Source organism: Lactuca serriola, chromosome 3 (assembly GCF_051521515.1).
Source record: "Lactuca serriola cultivar US96UC23 chromosome 3, Lser_US96UC23_V15, whole genome shotgun sequence".
NCBI classification, from domain to species: domain Eukaryota; kingdom Viridiplantae; phylum Streptophyta; class Magnoliopsida; order Asterales; family Asteraceae; genus Lactuca; species Lactuca serriola.
Window position 1 is genome coordinate 31,241,490 of NC_136410.1, and position 16,495 is coordinate 31,257,984.

The window sequence follows — 16,495 nt, forward strand, 5'->3', positions numbered from 1 at the left end:
ATTCTAAAAAATAATTTTAAAATACAAAATAAATGTAAAAATCCAAAAATTCTTTTTTTAAATATTATTTTCGGAACTTGAATTAACTAAAAAAATAAAAAAAAAAATAAAAAAAAATAAAAAAATTATGTCTCACGGTCTCACAAAATTATGCCGTCTCACATGAACCTAACCCTATATATATATATATATATATATATATATATATATATATATATATATATATATATCATACATACTTATAAAGCTAACATTTTTTCTTGAATCTCATGCATTTGAAACCTCCATTCTTTTTTTCTTTCACCACATTCATTTGAAACTCCCATGACTTTTCAATTTCTTTATAATAATAAAAATAATTATAATTTGGTAATTAGGTTAAATAAATATCAAACCTAAAGTGTAATCATATATAAACTAAATTTCAATATTAAAATAATATCTTTACTTCTACTTATAAAATTATGTTTTTTTATTAAAATAATATATTTAATTCTACTTATAATGATGCATTTTTTCTTTCACCACATTAATTTGAAACTCACATGCATTTTTCCTTTCCCCACATTCATTTGAAACTTCCTTGACTTTTCAATTTTTTCTAATAATAAATATAAGTTGGTTAATAAGGTTAAATAAATATCAAACCTAAAGTGTAATCATATATAAATTAAATTTCAATATTAAAATAATATATTTACTGCTACTTATAAAGTTTTTTTTTTTTTTTTTTTTTTTTTTTTTTTTTTTTTTTTTTTTTTTTTTAACTTTTAACATATTATAGTTAGTTTATTAGTTTTAATATATTGTTGGATGTAAACCATTATCATTTTAAAGATACAATTTTGGAACAATTTGTATAATATACTTACATTATTAATTTAAATATAATATTATAGGGTCAACTTAAATATAAATTTTAGTTTAACTTAAATAACCCAAAAAATATTTTGTAAATAGTCAAAAATGATAAATTGTAGTGTCTTTCTAATAATGATTATAAGTTGGTTATTAAGGTAAAATAAATATCAAACCTAAAGTGTAATCATAAATAAACTAAATTTCCATTTTAAAATAATATCTTTACTTATACTTATAAACTTATGTCTTTAAGTTTTAACATATTATACTTAATTTAATATATTTAACATGTTGTTATATGTGAACCATTATCAGTTTAAAGCTACAACTTTTGAACAGTTTGGACAAAATACTTAAATTGTTAATTTAAATATAAAATTACAGTGTCAACTTAAATATAAATTTCAGTTCCACTTAAAAAACCAAAGAATATTTTGTAAATAGTTAAAAATGATAAATTGTAGTGATAAATGAAAAAAACTAAATTGTAATATCAATTTAACTAAAATATTTCCTAAAGATATTTTTATAATCATGAAAAATTTTCAAATAAGTAGCTTCAAATAATTTACAATAAAAATAATTAAAAATAAATCTATATAAATAATTACATTGTTACCTTTAAAATAAAAAAATAATTTTGATATTTTAACAAGTTATAATGATAGAAATTAAAACATTAAACAAATAAAATTTAAAAATTAATTATTAATAACAACAACTATAAATAACATTAAACCATATATTATATTTAAATTTATTCATGAGTTATTCGCTGATAGAAGTCATTCAAACGATTGAGATTATGCAGATATAATAGATTTATATATTATCATATAGTTCAAAATAATTTATATATTATATCAATTTAGTATACAAATTATTATATCAAATTTAACAATAACGTTATTGTTATATTTAAAAAAACATATATTTGTAAAGCCTTCAACTATATAGGTGTTTCTGTGCAACGCGCGGATATTCGTCTAATGTATATATATATATATATATATATATATATATATATATATATATATATATATATATATATAGGTTCAAATGTTTTTGACAACTATTGTGTGACTGTGTGCACCAATAAGAATTCAGGAAATAATTAATTATTAAATAAATCATTTAAGGGTATTATAGTAATCTTGACATATTTAAATATGGTAGATAATTAATATGTTCTTTATTATTCCTTTAAATATGGGATGTAGTCAAAATCTGTTGAAAAAAACCCTAGCCGATCACGTATACATCGATTTATCCTCCCTCTCGTTTTCCCAGCATTTGTCCCTGCTATTCAGCGGGTTTTCGGAGGTTTTGGGCTACTGTAGAAGGGAAGATGTGCTAGAGGTTTGATCAGAGGGCAGGAGGGGTTCCGATGGGGCAAAGAAATCAACGATGAAATCAAATCTTCATAGGCCTTGATCGATGGGAACAGAAGAGAAAGAAAGCGAGGGGAGGAGGTATCGATCTCCGATTGATACTTGATCTCGCATAATCCTAATCAATATTCTGCCAAAATTACCTGGATTTGCAAACGATGCCCTGCACAGGAGTCGCTCTTCTCCGGCTCTCCTCGGATTTCACGGTTCCAACTCAATGATCTTCTTGCAACGGCCAGATTCAATCAATAGGTAAAGGCTCCTTCTTTTCTTTTTGTTCTTGTTTGATTTGGCATAACTACATAGGTGTTCGTTTGATTAAGAATCGATGGATGTTTGTAGAAATGCCTCAAAGAGAATTCGACAGCTTTGTTGTAGAAATGGCCTGAAAGAAAATTTGATTTCTATGTTGCACGCCAGGTATTTGTAGAAATGCCTCAAAGAGTATTTCTTTTATTTTCTTCAGTAAATCTTTTCATATGTTTTTTTGTTGTTGTTATTAACTCCTTATTTGTTAATTACCTGAGAAGCATCAATATTTGCTATTGGTATTTGATTTTTTTAATCAATTTAGGGTGAAGATTTGATTAAGGGTTTATAAGAGATTTTCACAAATTTGAGACATTTTAGAACTTAAACATTGTATGAATGAGAAAACTCTTCTTAAAAACATTTGTAATCACCTGATTAAATAAGCAATATGTGGAAAATATCAAAATCTAACCTTCTAATATTTGAAAAATATTAAACTTAACATGTTCCACTGTTCACAATTTTATAATCTTGATTTAGTAGCAAATTTTATGTATTCTGTCAAAATGTATTCTATGTATTCTTCCAGAATATATAAAGTGCTAGGAATTGCATGTAACATTCTAGTAATTCTGACAGAATGCATTTTTACATTCTATGCTTTAGAATGTTTATATATAGAGAAATACGATTGCAAATGGAAAATCACATGCTTTTAATTCTTTATAGTGGCATGTAAAGTTATAACTAGCAGATTTTATTTTATGTATTCTGCGAGATTGTATTCTATGTATTATGCAAGATTGTGTTCTGTATATTCTACCGGAATGAATTATATGTATTTTCCCAGAATGTATAAATTAATAGGAATTGCAAGCAACATGTTTTTAACCATTATTAGTTTTTGTTGAATTTGTGATAGGAATGGTTAGAAGAATGGTTGGAAGAATGGCTTGAAGACCTGATAAGAATGACTTGAAGAATGAGCCAAAGATTGATGACACTCATAGTTTAAGAATGTTCTTATTTTTTAAGAATTACACTTGTATTTATTCATTAACTGTATATTCAAGAATGCTGGTTTTTTATGATATTCTTTTAGAATATGTATAAATATATTAAAATGTAGAAGGCTATTAGTATGTAAAAATATGTATGAATTTGTATTTAGGTTCGAATATATATGAAAATACTAAAATGTTGTTATTCTTCAACTAGGAGTTCAAGAATTCTGTTATTCTTCATTAATATTCTACTAGAATAAAACTCTGAAAGAACATCATTCAAACAAAAATCCATTCTGGCGGAATAAAATCGGTTATTTTTACAAATTATGTTTATAATTAATTTAAAAAATTCAGATTTTAAAATTAAAAGTGTTAATGATCCCTTAAAATCCGAAAATTACCTTTTTTAAAATAGGTTAATTGACCAAAATACCCTTTTGCTGAATTTTTTGTGATTATATGGTACATGCTACTCTATTGTAATATCATAGACCCTCAGATCAAGATCATTGATTCTATTTCATCCGTTGGTCCAGATTTGTGCATACAGGCACACAATAGATGTCAATAACATTTGAAACCTAGCCCTATATATATATATATATATATATATATATATATATATATATATATATATATATATATATATATATATATATATATATGAATGTCAATCGAAGAAAGCGAGGTGGATAAGGTTGTTAGCATAAAAATAGGAAATAATTGATAGGTAGAAACTATACGTATGGGGTATGCAGTATATATATATATATATATATATATATATATATATATATATATATATATATATATATATATATATATATATGAATGTCAATCGAAGAAAGCGAGGTGGATAAGGTTGTTAGCATAAAAATAGGAAATAATTGATAGGTAGAAACTATACGTATGGGGTATGCAGCTGGATGTCATCATAATTCCACCTTCCAAAATATCGATTTAAAAGTTTCTAGTTCATTCGTTATTTATTTTATAATATAATAATATGATATATAAATATTTTACTTTTAAAAATTTATTATATGATATCCTTTTGTTACTCAAAAATAAATATGTAATTGAGGTATATATCTAACGGGTATATGGTGACTTGACGATGAGTAGATGAGTTTAATTATTGCAAAATGATTGCATTTTGGTCCCAACTATCACGACTCTTTTATTCAATCATGCATCCACGGGAAACTTCTACGTTTTACGTTTACGAGGTATATTTTTTATTCAATTCATTATCTCTTATAATTCTGATTTTTTGTCTTATCTAGTGAATAGAATATAGATACGAACAAAACCCAGAAAAATATTTGATTTCTTTTCGCACGTTAGTTAAAAAACGAACCATTGTCTAAACATCTACTCATTAGCTAAAAAATTAATCGTTAGCTAAACAAGACTTTGGTGCTGCTATTAGGGTTTAGACCCAAACGCTTTAGACCCTTTAGGATTTAGGTTATGCCACTTTTGTGTCTCTATTTATATGAGATTTAACATTTACTACTAATCAAACAATTAAGTTATTCTCTTACATGGTATCAGAGTTATCAGTTAAAACATTGCTATTGACCACAACCTGTAGTCGCCACCCTTCATCTCCGGCGGCATTCTCTAATAGTCGTTGGAGGTGCCTTATTTAGATTCAATAGTTTTCCTTTTCGTCTTTCTCTTCCTAAATAATAATACAATCGTTGGCCCCAAACCAGAGATCCTTCTTTGCTTCTTCTACCGCAATGTCTACTTCTGTCTCTTCCTCGTATTGTCGTTGTCTCCGACTCTCTTTTTCTTCTACAACGGAACCGCTTTTGGCCGTCGCTTCTTCTCTCTTCTTCTCCGAAAAGCAGTCGTTGAAATGACGAATCTAGACCAAAAAATCACGTGGTTCCCAAATTAAGTGAAGTCAATAAAAAAAATTCAACAACACTTGCTTGGGGTCGGGTCGGGTCTGCATACTTTAAAAAACTGGACAAATCAGTTGAACTTGTTAAAACCGATCAAACACTACCAATTAAAAATTTTAACAAAACGATTGAAATATAAATGAAAAAAACAGTACGTTTTTAATGAAAAACTAGTTGAATATTTGTCCATTGATAAAGCGGTGAACGAAGAGTGAGAGTTTTTAGTATGTGGACTTCTTTTTATTACAACAATTTATTTATTTATTGATATTTTGAGAGTGCCAATTAAGAGTGATTAATTATTTGTTATCAATCCTATAATTTAAAATAACAAATTTATCCTAATAACTAATTTTTTTCTTCTTTTAAAATGATTTTTTAAGACATTTTTAAAAAAAAAACAAACTCAAAGTAGGTCCCTTATTTTTTCTAAGGTAGTTCCTAATTTTTTTTACAATATATATTGTAAATGAAATTGAAAATTTATGTAAGCCATACTAGATATGCCCCTGAGTCGTTGTTAGTCGTCGTCATTAGAGCTCTACCACCATTGCTTCCACTATCTACATCTATATTTTTTTTATTTATTTTGTTTTTTTTTTCAGTGTAATCGTCTCCTCCCGATCAAACTACAGGGGCGGGATGTTGATGAGTAGGGTTTAGGCCCAAGCCCTTTAAGATTTAGATTAGACCACTTTTATATCTTTATTTATATGATGTTTAAGTTTCACTATGAATCCAACAAGTTATTCTCTTACATTTAGAGCATCTTAGCCATTTATTAGATTATTTAGTTTCAGATGAAAAATCTTATAAAAAACTTCACGATATAAGAGCATTTTCAAAATGATTGTTATAGGTTATATAAAATAATTTAAAAGGTTCATGTAAAGAAAACTTGTTTATTAGCACACATTTTGAAAAGACTTTCATTTGAAAAAAGCTTTCTTTTATAGTTTATTGATATTTTAAGAGTTTTTTTTTTTTTTTTTTTTTTTTTTTTTTTTTTTTTTTTTTGTTGTTGAAATTTTTTTTGAAAAAAAGCTTATATTGTGGAAGATCTTAAATAATCCATTAGCTGATAAAAGTGATGTTTTATTTGTAACATCCCGAAATGGGGTATAAATTATCATTTCTTAACGTTTCTTAAATATGTCAAAATTAGTCCTTATTTTGTAAAAGGTGATAAGTGAGTATGTGGTGCGTACGCATGAGTACGCGCAACGTACTCATGCACTAACCAAGATCGCAGAGGTAACCTAGTACGTTGGGCGTACCCCTTGGTATGCTGGATGTACTAGGCTCAGTATGCAAACCCTAATATTTCTTGTGTCCCTATTTAAGGAACATGATGACCTCATTTCTAGCCACCTTTATCAACCTTCAACCTTTCCTAAACCCTAAATCTCGAGTTTATGCTTGTGGGTGTGATTTTGCAAGCTTAAAGTGATTCTTGGCTCTTGTAGTGACAAAGTGAAGTTAGAAGAAGAAGAAGAAGAAGAAGGTGCCATCCATCTTATAGATCCAGAAACCATCCATCTTTATGCATCATTTCCAGGTATAAAGCTTGAACTTCGGCTAGTATTCTCTTAGATCTCTTTTAGTGAAAGATTTATGAGTTTAAGTCCTCAAGTTTAGACCTTTTCGAGTTTGTGACTCTCCAGAGAGTTTAGGTTGTCCTTTCATGCATTTTAGGGCATCTAGATGGATAAAAATGCTTGCTTGAGCTTCCCTTGTGTCCCATGCATGTGTAAAGTAGTTTGAAAAGGGGTGAAATGATGTTCTAGCCTCTTATAGCCATGCAAATGCTTAAAGCCCACAAATTTATGGATTAAGAGACCTTGATTAATTAGCTCAGATCTATAGTTGGAGTATTTGTCTTAATGGATTAAGACCAAAGAAGTAAGGAATGGAAGTCTGAGGAATATGCCGTGCGTACTCCCAGCTACGCGCAACGTAGATATGAAAACCCTCGTCGCATGCATAGCTAGCAGTACGCCCAACATAGGGAGTTGTATGCTTAGCGTACTCGTTGGGTGTTGACTTCACTTGACTTTTGTTGAATTTGCTGATTTTGACTTTTAGGTCAAAGTTTAGGGTATGGACCTAGGGAGGGGCAATATGGTCCTTTTGCCCTTAGTGGGCTTAGCTGTGGACTTGGACTTGTTATATGATTTTGGGCCTTAATTATTAATTAAGGTTAATTTTTTTGGTTGAATAGGCAGAGTCTAGATCCGACAGTTTGGGTGCTAGGTTTTCGTATCATCAGTATCAGGTGAGTCTCCTCACTTATTCTTACCTGTGTGGTAGGATAGTTATATTATTATGACCAACTAGGTCTTGCTTTTATGTTAGGTTGTGTATGTTATGTTATGTGCTGTCATGATAATTGTTTAGCTGGGGTTGTTATTAGCCAATCAGGGGTTGCAAATAACCTCCCGAGCATGCTTTTAGCTTAACAGGACTGCTGATAGTCCTAGGGTTGCAGATAACCCATAGTTGTTTATTTATGATGAGTTATACGTGGTATCTTGGAGAACTCACTAAGCTTTGTGCTTACAGTTTTTGATTTATATGTGGCAGGTACTTCGCAAGACTGCGGGAAGGCAAAGGTCTGATTGTACACATGCTCTAGGAATTTACTACTGGGATATGATCTTTTATGTACTCTGATAACTATGATACTTGGGGTTTTGGGATAGACTTGTAGTTAATACTTGGTTGCGAACTATGTTTCTGCAAGTTTTAAAAATGAAAATTTTGGCCTAAAATATAAGGTGTTACATTATTAAAAATGATTGATAGTATAGTTGTTAACCAGAAAACGACATGTAGTGAAATTTTCATTTTTCAAAACCAAACCAATAGCCATAAATTTTTACAACACATACTTTCCACAAGTTATAATCATAAATCAGAGTATCTCAAAATCAAATATCATAAAATTTGAAGGATGTGCATGATCAAGCCTTCGTCTTTCCCCTGTCCTCAGAAGTACCTAAAACCATAACCATCAAACTGTAAGCCAAAGCTTAGTGAGTATCCCCCAAAGTATCACACATAACCATATAGATAACAACATGCATATATGAGCCTTCAGCCTGACTGGACCGCCTCGTAGGGCCTATAGCCTATCTGGACTGCTCTTTGGGCCTTCGGCCTGACTGGACCGCCTTGTAGGGCCTTTAGTCTATCCAGACCACCCCAGGTATCTTAGCCTTCAACACAAAGCAGGACCGCCTCAACCCAACAAACCATAACATGTCGACATATACAATAACAATCAATAACCAACAAGTACGGATAATCATACAAATCTACTAGCCTAACACATACTCAATGAACACAAGTAATCATACAAACCTATCAGTCTATCATATAACTAACATAAAATCAATCCAATATACTAGGATACATAATCTAGTGGGTCAGCATTGGTGCCTTCTGTCACACCCCCAAACCAGAACGGCGGAAACGTTCGGGGGCGGAGGACGTCATATTCAGTATCATAACAGTTCATAGAAAGGAAAGTACACACCACCATACATATATAAAGGTTTAAAAATGTTTACATCATTGTATTCTTTACATGTTCAAAAGATAAATGCATAAACATCTTTCAAAAGAAATAATTAACGCCAGCACGTTAATCTCCAAAAGTTGGTTTCCAAACCTGTTTAACGGTTCCCTGAGAATACAAGTTAATTCAAAGAAAAAGTGTCAACAATTAAGTTGGTGAGTTCATAAGTGATTTAGAAACATTAAATGCCATTCCAAAATGAGTGTATAATTTCCAAAAAAATCCCTTATTTTCTTATAAAAGTATGTAGTGCATGAGAGTATTTGTGTTGAAAAACGTAGATAGTTGAACCAAGAAAATCCCTTATTTTCCTAATAGTTGTTTGTTTAATGTCCAAGACTAACAATTGGAAGCAATCCACATGCTTTAGAAGATTTTAAACATAGATTTATATAATAAACCTATCAGAAGATTTCAGTTTGTTGGATAATGAATAACTGTAGTAACTACTCATTCATCAGTCAAAAGTACTATAATAGTTGTGTATCCGATGAGTTTTATAACCATACTAAACATAATATGCCTGTAGCGACGTTCTTCAGGCGTCGTAGCGTTATGACAAACTATCACCCCAAAGGAAGGACTGTAGCTAACAGTCAGGGCGCGGGATCATGACTTCCCGTATAGATCTATACACATTTGACACGTTCTCCGAACGGGAGACTCTGGTTATAGACAGGACTTGTAGCGATACCTTTTAACAAAAAGGCAGTATTTGAAGATGTACTCGTCTCATGGATTCTCAACTAAGTCTGTATTAAAGTAATAGTTTTGTGTGCAAAGTTTATCCTTTTTCACAATGTTTGAGAAAGCATAAATCATAAGTTTTTAGAATGTATAAAACGGTTTAGCAACGAAGGATACTTTGGAATTACTAAATACTTTGTATAAATCTAGTGCATGCGAAGTATGACAAGAGTTTTCACATAGTAGTACTAAATCACAAGTGATTCATTTGATAATGACGAGTACAGTGAAATTTTATGAAATACACGATAATAACCGAATGTTTACTTGTATTCCTCCCCTAAAAGAGTATAAAAGCATTTAAAATGTATTTAAAGTGTGTTTGAAGGGAATATGAACTCACTTGGAAGTTTGAAGATAGCTAGATGGAAAACCGGGCAGAGTTTCGTCTCGGGAAACGGATTTTTCTCGGGATTCTCGAGAATCTCGGGAGTAAAATCGACCATCGGGACTTGAGCAAAAAGACCAGAGCTTCGGGGTAGTGCGGGCACAGAAAACGAGGCAAAACGCGAGAAAATAGAGAGAGAATGAGCAAAATTTCCGGAAACCCTCGCATTTCTATTTATAGGGGGCTGAACCGCCTCGGTACGCGGGGCGTACGCTCGTACGCAGCGCGTACGCGTACGTCATGCATGACCGAGTCCTCGACTACCTCGGCTTCGGATGGGACGGAAAGGGGTAGCTTCGCATAGGGGCGACGTGGACGGTCCGAGACCAAGGCCCTCGCGTACGCGGGGCGTACGAGGTTACGCGGCGCGTAACTCGGATGAGGATGCTGACTCCTCCTTCAGATATTACTGGATTTTGAATTAAATTTATATATAATTTATTTAATAAACTTTAAAAAATCATATCTTCTTCATACGAACTCCGTTTTTGATGGTCTTTATATCCACACGTAGGTGAGACTACGCTCTACAACTTTCGTTTAGACTCCGTTGGTAAATTCCGAAATTATTTTTTATTATATATTTATAAAATGATGTGATTAAGGAATTTCTTTAAAAATTCATAACTTCTTTATCTGAAGTCGGTTTTTGCCAGACTTTTTACCGCTGAAATACCATTGTCGAGACCTTCGATTCTCGTTTAGGTCATTCCGGCCAAAAGTCGCTCGATCTCCGATTCGAGTTTTTAGCTGTCTGTTGCTAAGCCGAACTTGGAAAAATCTTAACTTCAATATACGAAGCCGGATTTGGGCATTCTTTTTACGTACAATCCCAGTTTAATGATATTAAACATAGTAGGTAGTTAAATAGAAACTTTTTGGACATTTTATTATCAAAGTTAATTTCTTTAACTCAAAAGTGGTTACAATACTTGACTTATTAGGCCATTACGAAGAGTTGAAATATCGGGTTGTTACACCTTCGACCCACAAGTACATTGAGGAAGACTCACCTCACAGTCTAAAATGTAGCTAAACAGATCACAACTCCAACTGCTGACTGTACATGTCACCTATACAACAAACAATGACCTAATCTCAAACTACTACTCAAAAAAACCAAAATACCCGTAAGTCAAACTTGGTCAAAATCCTAGTCAAAGTCAAGGTATAAAAGTCAAAGGTCCCACCTAGGCTGAGTACGCCCTACGTACTCTCTCTACGCCTAACATAGAGGGTGCATCTCAAATTCCGGGCTCCAAACATGGTACCCATAGCGTACCTCCAAGTACACCAATGTGCTAACGCTGAATCCCCATCACAATCATCTGATATACCTGAAACAATAAACTAAAACTGTAAACATGAAGCTTAGCGGGTTCCCCCAAATTACCAACACATAAGAAAATAACATATACAATCAGGTATGTTGGGTCCATAACCTCCCGGTTGGATTACCCTGGTCCATAACCTCTCGGTTGGATTGCCAAATATATCTCATATTGGGTCCATAACCTCCCGGTTGGATTATCTTGGCCTACAACCTCCTGGTTAGATTGCCATACATATCACATATTGGGTCCAAAACCTCCCGGTTGGATTACCTTGACCCACAACCTCCTGGTTGGAATGCCCCGACTCATAATCTCCCAGTTGGAATGCCCCGGTCTGTTGACTAACTAGGGCTAAGCATGGGTTGGTTTGGGTCGGTTTTTCCCCAAAACCAAACCAAAACCGATGAACGCCGGTTTCTAAAAAACTGAACCCTAACCGACCCTAAACCCGTGGGGTTTGGTTTTACGGTTTATCGGTTTCTAAATCGGGTTTTTGGGTTCGGTTTCGGTTTATGGGTTAAACCAAACCTGAAACTATTTTTCTATCATCTCATATCCTCACTTATATAGAAGTGAATATGGATTCTACTTTGATCCCTCAAGCGATGTGGGACAAAGCTAATAGCTAAATAACACCGAAGAGGATGAATGTTGTGCTTATATAGATGAGCATATGTAACTACATTTCAATCTGGTGCCAATGTGGGATAGGTTTTATCTAGCTGAGAAAATAAAAGAAGTAAAATATTGGATACAAGTTTCAAACTTGAAACCTCCAGAAAAACACGCTAGAGCCCTACCCACCTGAACCAACTCATGCTTTTGACATTACTTCGCTAAACATGTTTATATTTGTATATAAATTATATATTTTTATAAACATTAAATATAATTGGTTCAGTTCGGTTTCTTTCAGTTTTACCAAACCCAAAAACCGAACTCAAAACCGATATTTTTGGTTTTCAAAAAATCTAAACCCAAACCATCGGTTTATGCTTTGTTTTCGGTTTTGTCGGTTTTTTTTTGGTTTTTCGGTTTCCGAGTTCAGTTTTGCTCACCCCTATGACTGACAACACAAAGCAGTAGTCTCAACCCACAAAACCTATCGACATATAATAAATAATAGACATGCTCAACATACAGATAATCACACGTCCAGTAATCACAGGTATTCTTACCGATCTACCAGTCTAACGCCTACCATCAGCTAACATATAATCATACTAATCTACCACATACTCAACATATCATCAATCAATGTAACGGGTTATCAAACCAATGGGCCGGCCCTGATGCCTTCAACCTGCAAGTACAGTGAGGAAAACTCACATGATACGAAGAATTCTAAAACAATGCGATACGATCCCTTTTACTGCTTGTGTCTGCGAATCTACTAATCACTAAAACCAGGTAGAATCTCAATCAACAGTCCAAAATCCTCAAGTTTGACCTAAAGTTTAACTTGGTCAAAGAGTCAACGGTTAATGAAAGTCAACAATCAATCGCCTTCATGACGTGACCATCTATGGCTCACGTCGTGAGCCACTACTTAACAAAATAGTCTAGTCTTATAACCCTCACGACATGACATGCATCCCTCACGTCGTGAGATCCGTCTGAGTACCATTTTCATCCAAAATCTTCTTAATCCATTAAGTAACTAATCCATCTTTTCCAGGAGACTTCCTAACACCCATAGGATCATAAAAATAGATGCTTTAATGTCTTGTATGTAACGACGTAATTTTTCAACCAAAATTTTCATTTTTAAAACATATAAAACTCATATATATTATATTTCATGAAAATCATAAGTGTCTCAATGTCAACATAAATCCACAACAAAAGTTAATTCCTAGAATCCTCAACGTAATCTCAAACAGGTGTGTACAATCATGTCGGTGCCTTCCCGCGATCCTCGGAAGTACCTGAAACACATAACACATAACACGGTAAGCATAAAGCTTAGTGAGTTCCCCAAAATACCATGTAAAAATAATTAGGCACTCGAGGCTATAGCTCTGGAAGAGCCTCGGGTCAATGTGTCTCAGTGGGACCCTCTAGTCCCACAGCTCATTGGACCCTCTGGTCCGGTCTAAGTGAGGATCCTCCGACCTCATAGTTATTTGGACCCTCTGGTCCGGTCTAAGTATCACATAATATCGCATAAATATCACAAAACAAAATGCATAACTCAAGTAAGCACATACGACCCTTTGGTCACACATAAATACCACTGTAGGTAATGTATAGTGAGAAGACTCACCTCGAAGCAAGCAAGATAATCCACCTCGTACACGAATCACTGATCTAGCCTCCGCCTGATACATGTGGTGATTATCTCTAATTAGATCACAGTTCTAATAAATTCATATTAACCCCTTTTAACTCTTGGTAAGGGTAAAAGACCATTTTACCCCTCCAAGATCTTAGTTACTCACATTTGGTCAAGACTCTAAAAGTCAACCGAAGTCAAACTTGAGTCAACAGTCCATGTTGACCCAACTCGACGAGTGCATCAGGAGGAATCTTCGAGTCCCCTCGTTCCCTTAGAGGCCTTAAGAAAACCAACTCTACTCGTCGAGTTGACCCGCTAACTCGACGAGTTACAACATGCTCAGACTTATCGGAATAAACCCTAAGCGACTCGTCGAGTTTGCTCATGGACTCGGCAAGTTCATTCAGTCCATACTCTCATTTAGATGCTTTTAGGCATATCTACCACTCCAAATACTAGATCTAGACTCCCTAGGCTCAAATGTCACGTAAAGCATCGATCTTTACGTTCATGCATGGCATATTTGCTCCATAATGCCATTACAAGCTCCAAGAAAGGTTAAATGCACATGAGCTTGCTTCTAGCTCAATAAAGCTCGAATATTTGGACTTTCAAGGCCTTCTCTAGTCCAGATCTGAGGTTTTAACCTCAAACCATGCTCAAATAACTCAAGAACACAATATGATTTGGGAGAAAACCCTAAAAGCTCCCAAAAATGAGATCTAATGAATATGTGGCCAAGATGAGAGCTTTTTACCTCTGAATAGCAGCTAATGACAAAAGAATGCAAGATCCACAGCCTTCCCCCAGTTAGATCCACCAAGCTCTTCCAATCCTTCCTCCAAAATGTACAAGAATGCTTAAAATGGTCTCTCTCTCTCTCTATACAATGAAATGGGCAGGTTAGGGTTTCTCTCTGTGAAGTGTGGCCGCATAAGGAGGCTATAAGTGCCTTTAAATAGGTCCCAAACCCGGGGATTTAGGGTTTCTCATTCTAGCGCCTACTCGGCGAGTCACCTCTTGGACTCGTCGAGTAGGTCATTAAACCCCTCTGACCACGCGTGACTCGACTCGGTGAGTCATAGCATCAACTTGTCAAATCGCTCTATGAACTTCAAAAATAAATAATTAAAATGATGTACCTGGGATTCCAAAAGTTACATTGTATGTCCACTACAAGGTTTGAGCTCAAACTAGGTCATTTATGAAGAAAAGGAGTTAGGTTCTCAAGCATGGACTCAAACATCCTGCAAACTTCAGATCCATAAGATATAAGCACCAAGGGTTCTCTTGGACCCATAAAGTTGCCAACTTTATGGAGTCCCAACACTCTAACTTTTAAACCATAGCTAAATATGCATAAAACAGTAGATCTAGCAACTTGGAAACATAAAGTTTTGATCTTGTTTACTCACAATGGTCCATAAGTGTAGCTAGAGGTTGTAAATGGAACTTCCAAGGTGATACCAATGGTGATCTCTTATTCTCCAAGCCACTAATAGTTCAAGAATCACAAAGAGAAGCTAGGGTTAGGGTTTTAGAGCTTGGGGACGAAGGAGGCTATTTTGGAACCCTAAAATGAAGCTTATGGGGTTTAAATATGAAGGAAACCCTAAAAGATCATGGGCTTGGGCTGCAACACATCTCACGTCATGAGCTCTTATTGCTCACGTCGTGAGCTCAACATAATTCTGCATCTTCATTTAATCACTCCTCACGTCGTGACCCTCGCTATGGTCACATCGCTAGTCCTGGTTTTACCCAAAAACCATGCCTTTAACTCCCTGAAACCCTAAATCGATCCAATCTGCAAGTCGGGTGTTACAATGCACTCACATGATAAAAGTGGGTGATTGACGATTTCGGCAGCGCTTTGTTTCATACTTTGAAAAGACCTAGTCACATAAAGTAATAAGCCGTAGTTTAGTTTTGTAATCCTCATGACTATTATAATTATAGTATAGATTATTCACTAATGCTAATGTCTACATCAAGATCTATTAAGTAAGGATCAGCCACGCAAGAAAGTTAGAAGGTAAGATCATGTCGACGTATAGCCATTGTGAAATCCAACAACCAAGACAACACGACCATGCTATACACCTCTCATGTAAGTAGATAAATTAGTATTATAATTTGGAATCACTGATAAATCTTACTTATAGGTTCAAAATAATGACTTATGACTATAAATATAAGTTACACTGAAAGAAAAAGAGTGTAGCTTAACTTAAGTAGGTTTTAGTGAAAACTAGGAAAATGCACTGGCAGGACTCTGTCCTGTTAACTACTAGATGTCAGGATATCAGGGACCTTATTGCTTCGTCAGGGACTTAAAACTAAGGGAAAATGGGGCTAAGGTTGAGAGAAACTCAAGAGAGAAATTTGGGAGGGTGTGGAGATCAAATGGAGGGCTGAAGCTCTATTTATACCAAAAATATCTGAAAGCACGCCGTGCACCCTGTCTCAGCGTGTCGTGCACTTTGTCAGGTAGGTGACATGGCTCCATGACGAGCGTGACATGTGGCAGAAATCTAGTGGAGTGCCAGAGCGCGCCGCACCTCATTTCGGCTCACGACGTGCATACATGTATTTTTAGTTTTTTTTTCAAAAAAAATCATATATTCTTCTTCATACGAGCTCCGTTTTTGATGTTCTTTATATCCACACGTAGATATCGACGAGATCTACATCTTTCAATTAGAATCCATTGGCTAATTTTCACGTTATTTTTATAGCTA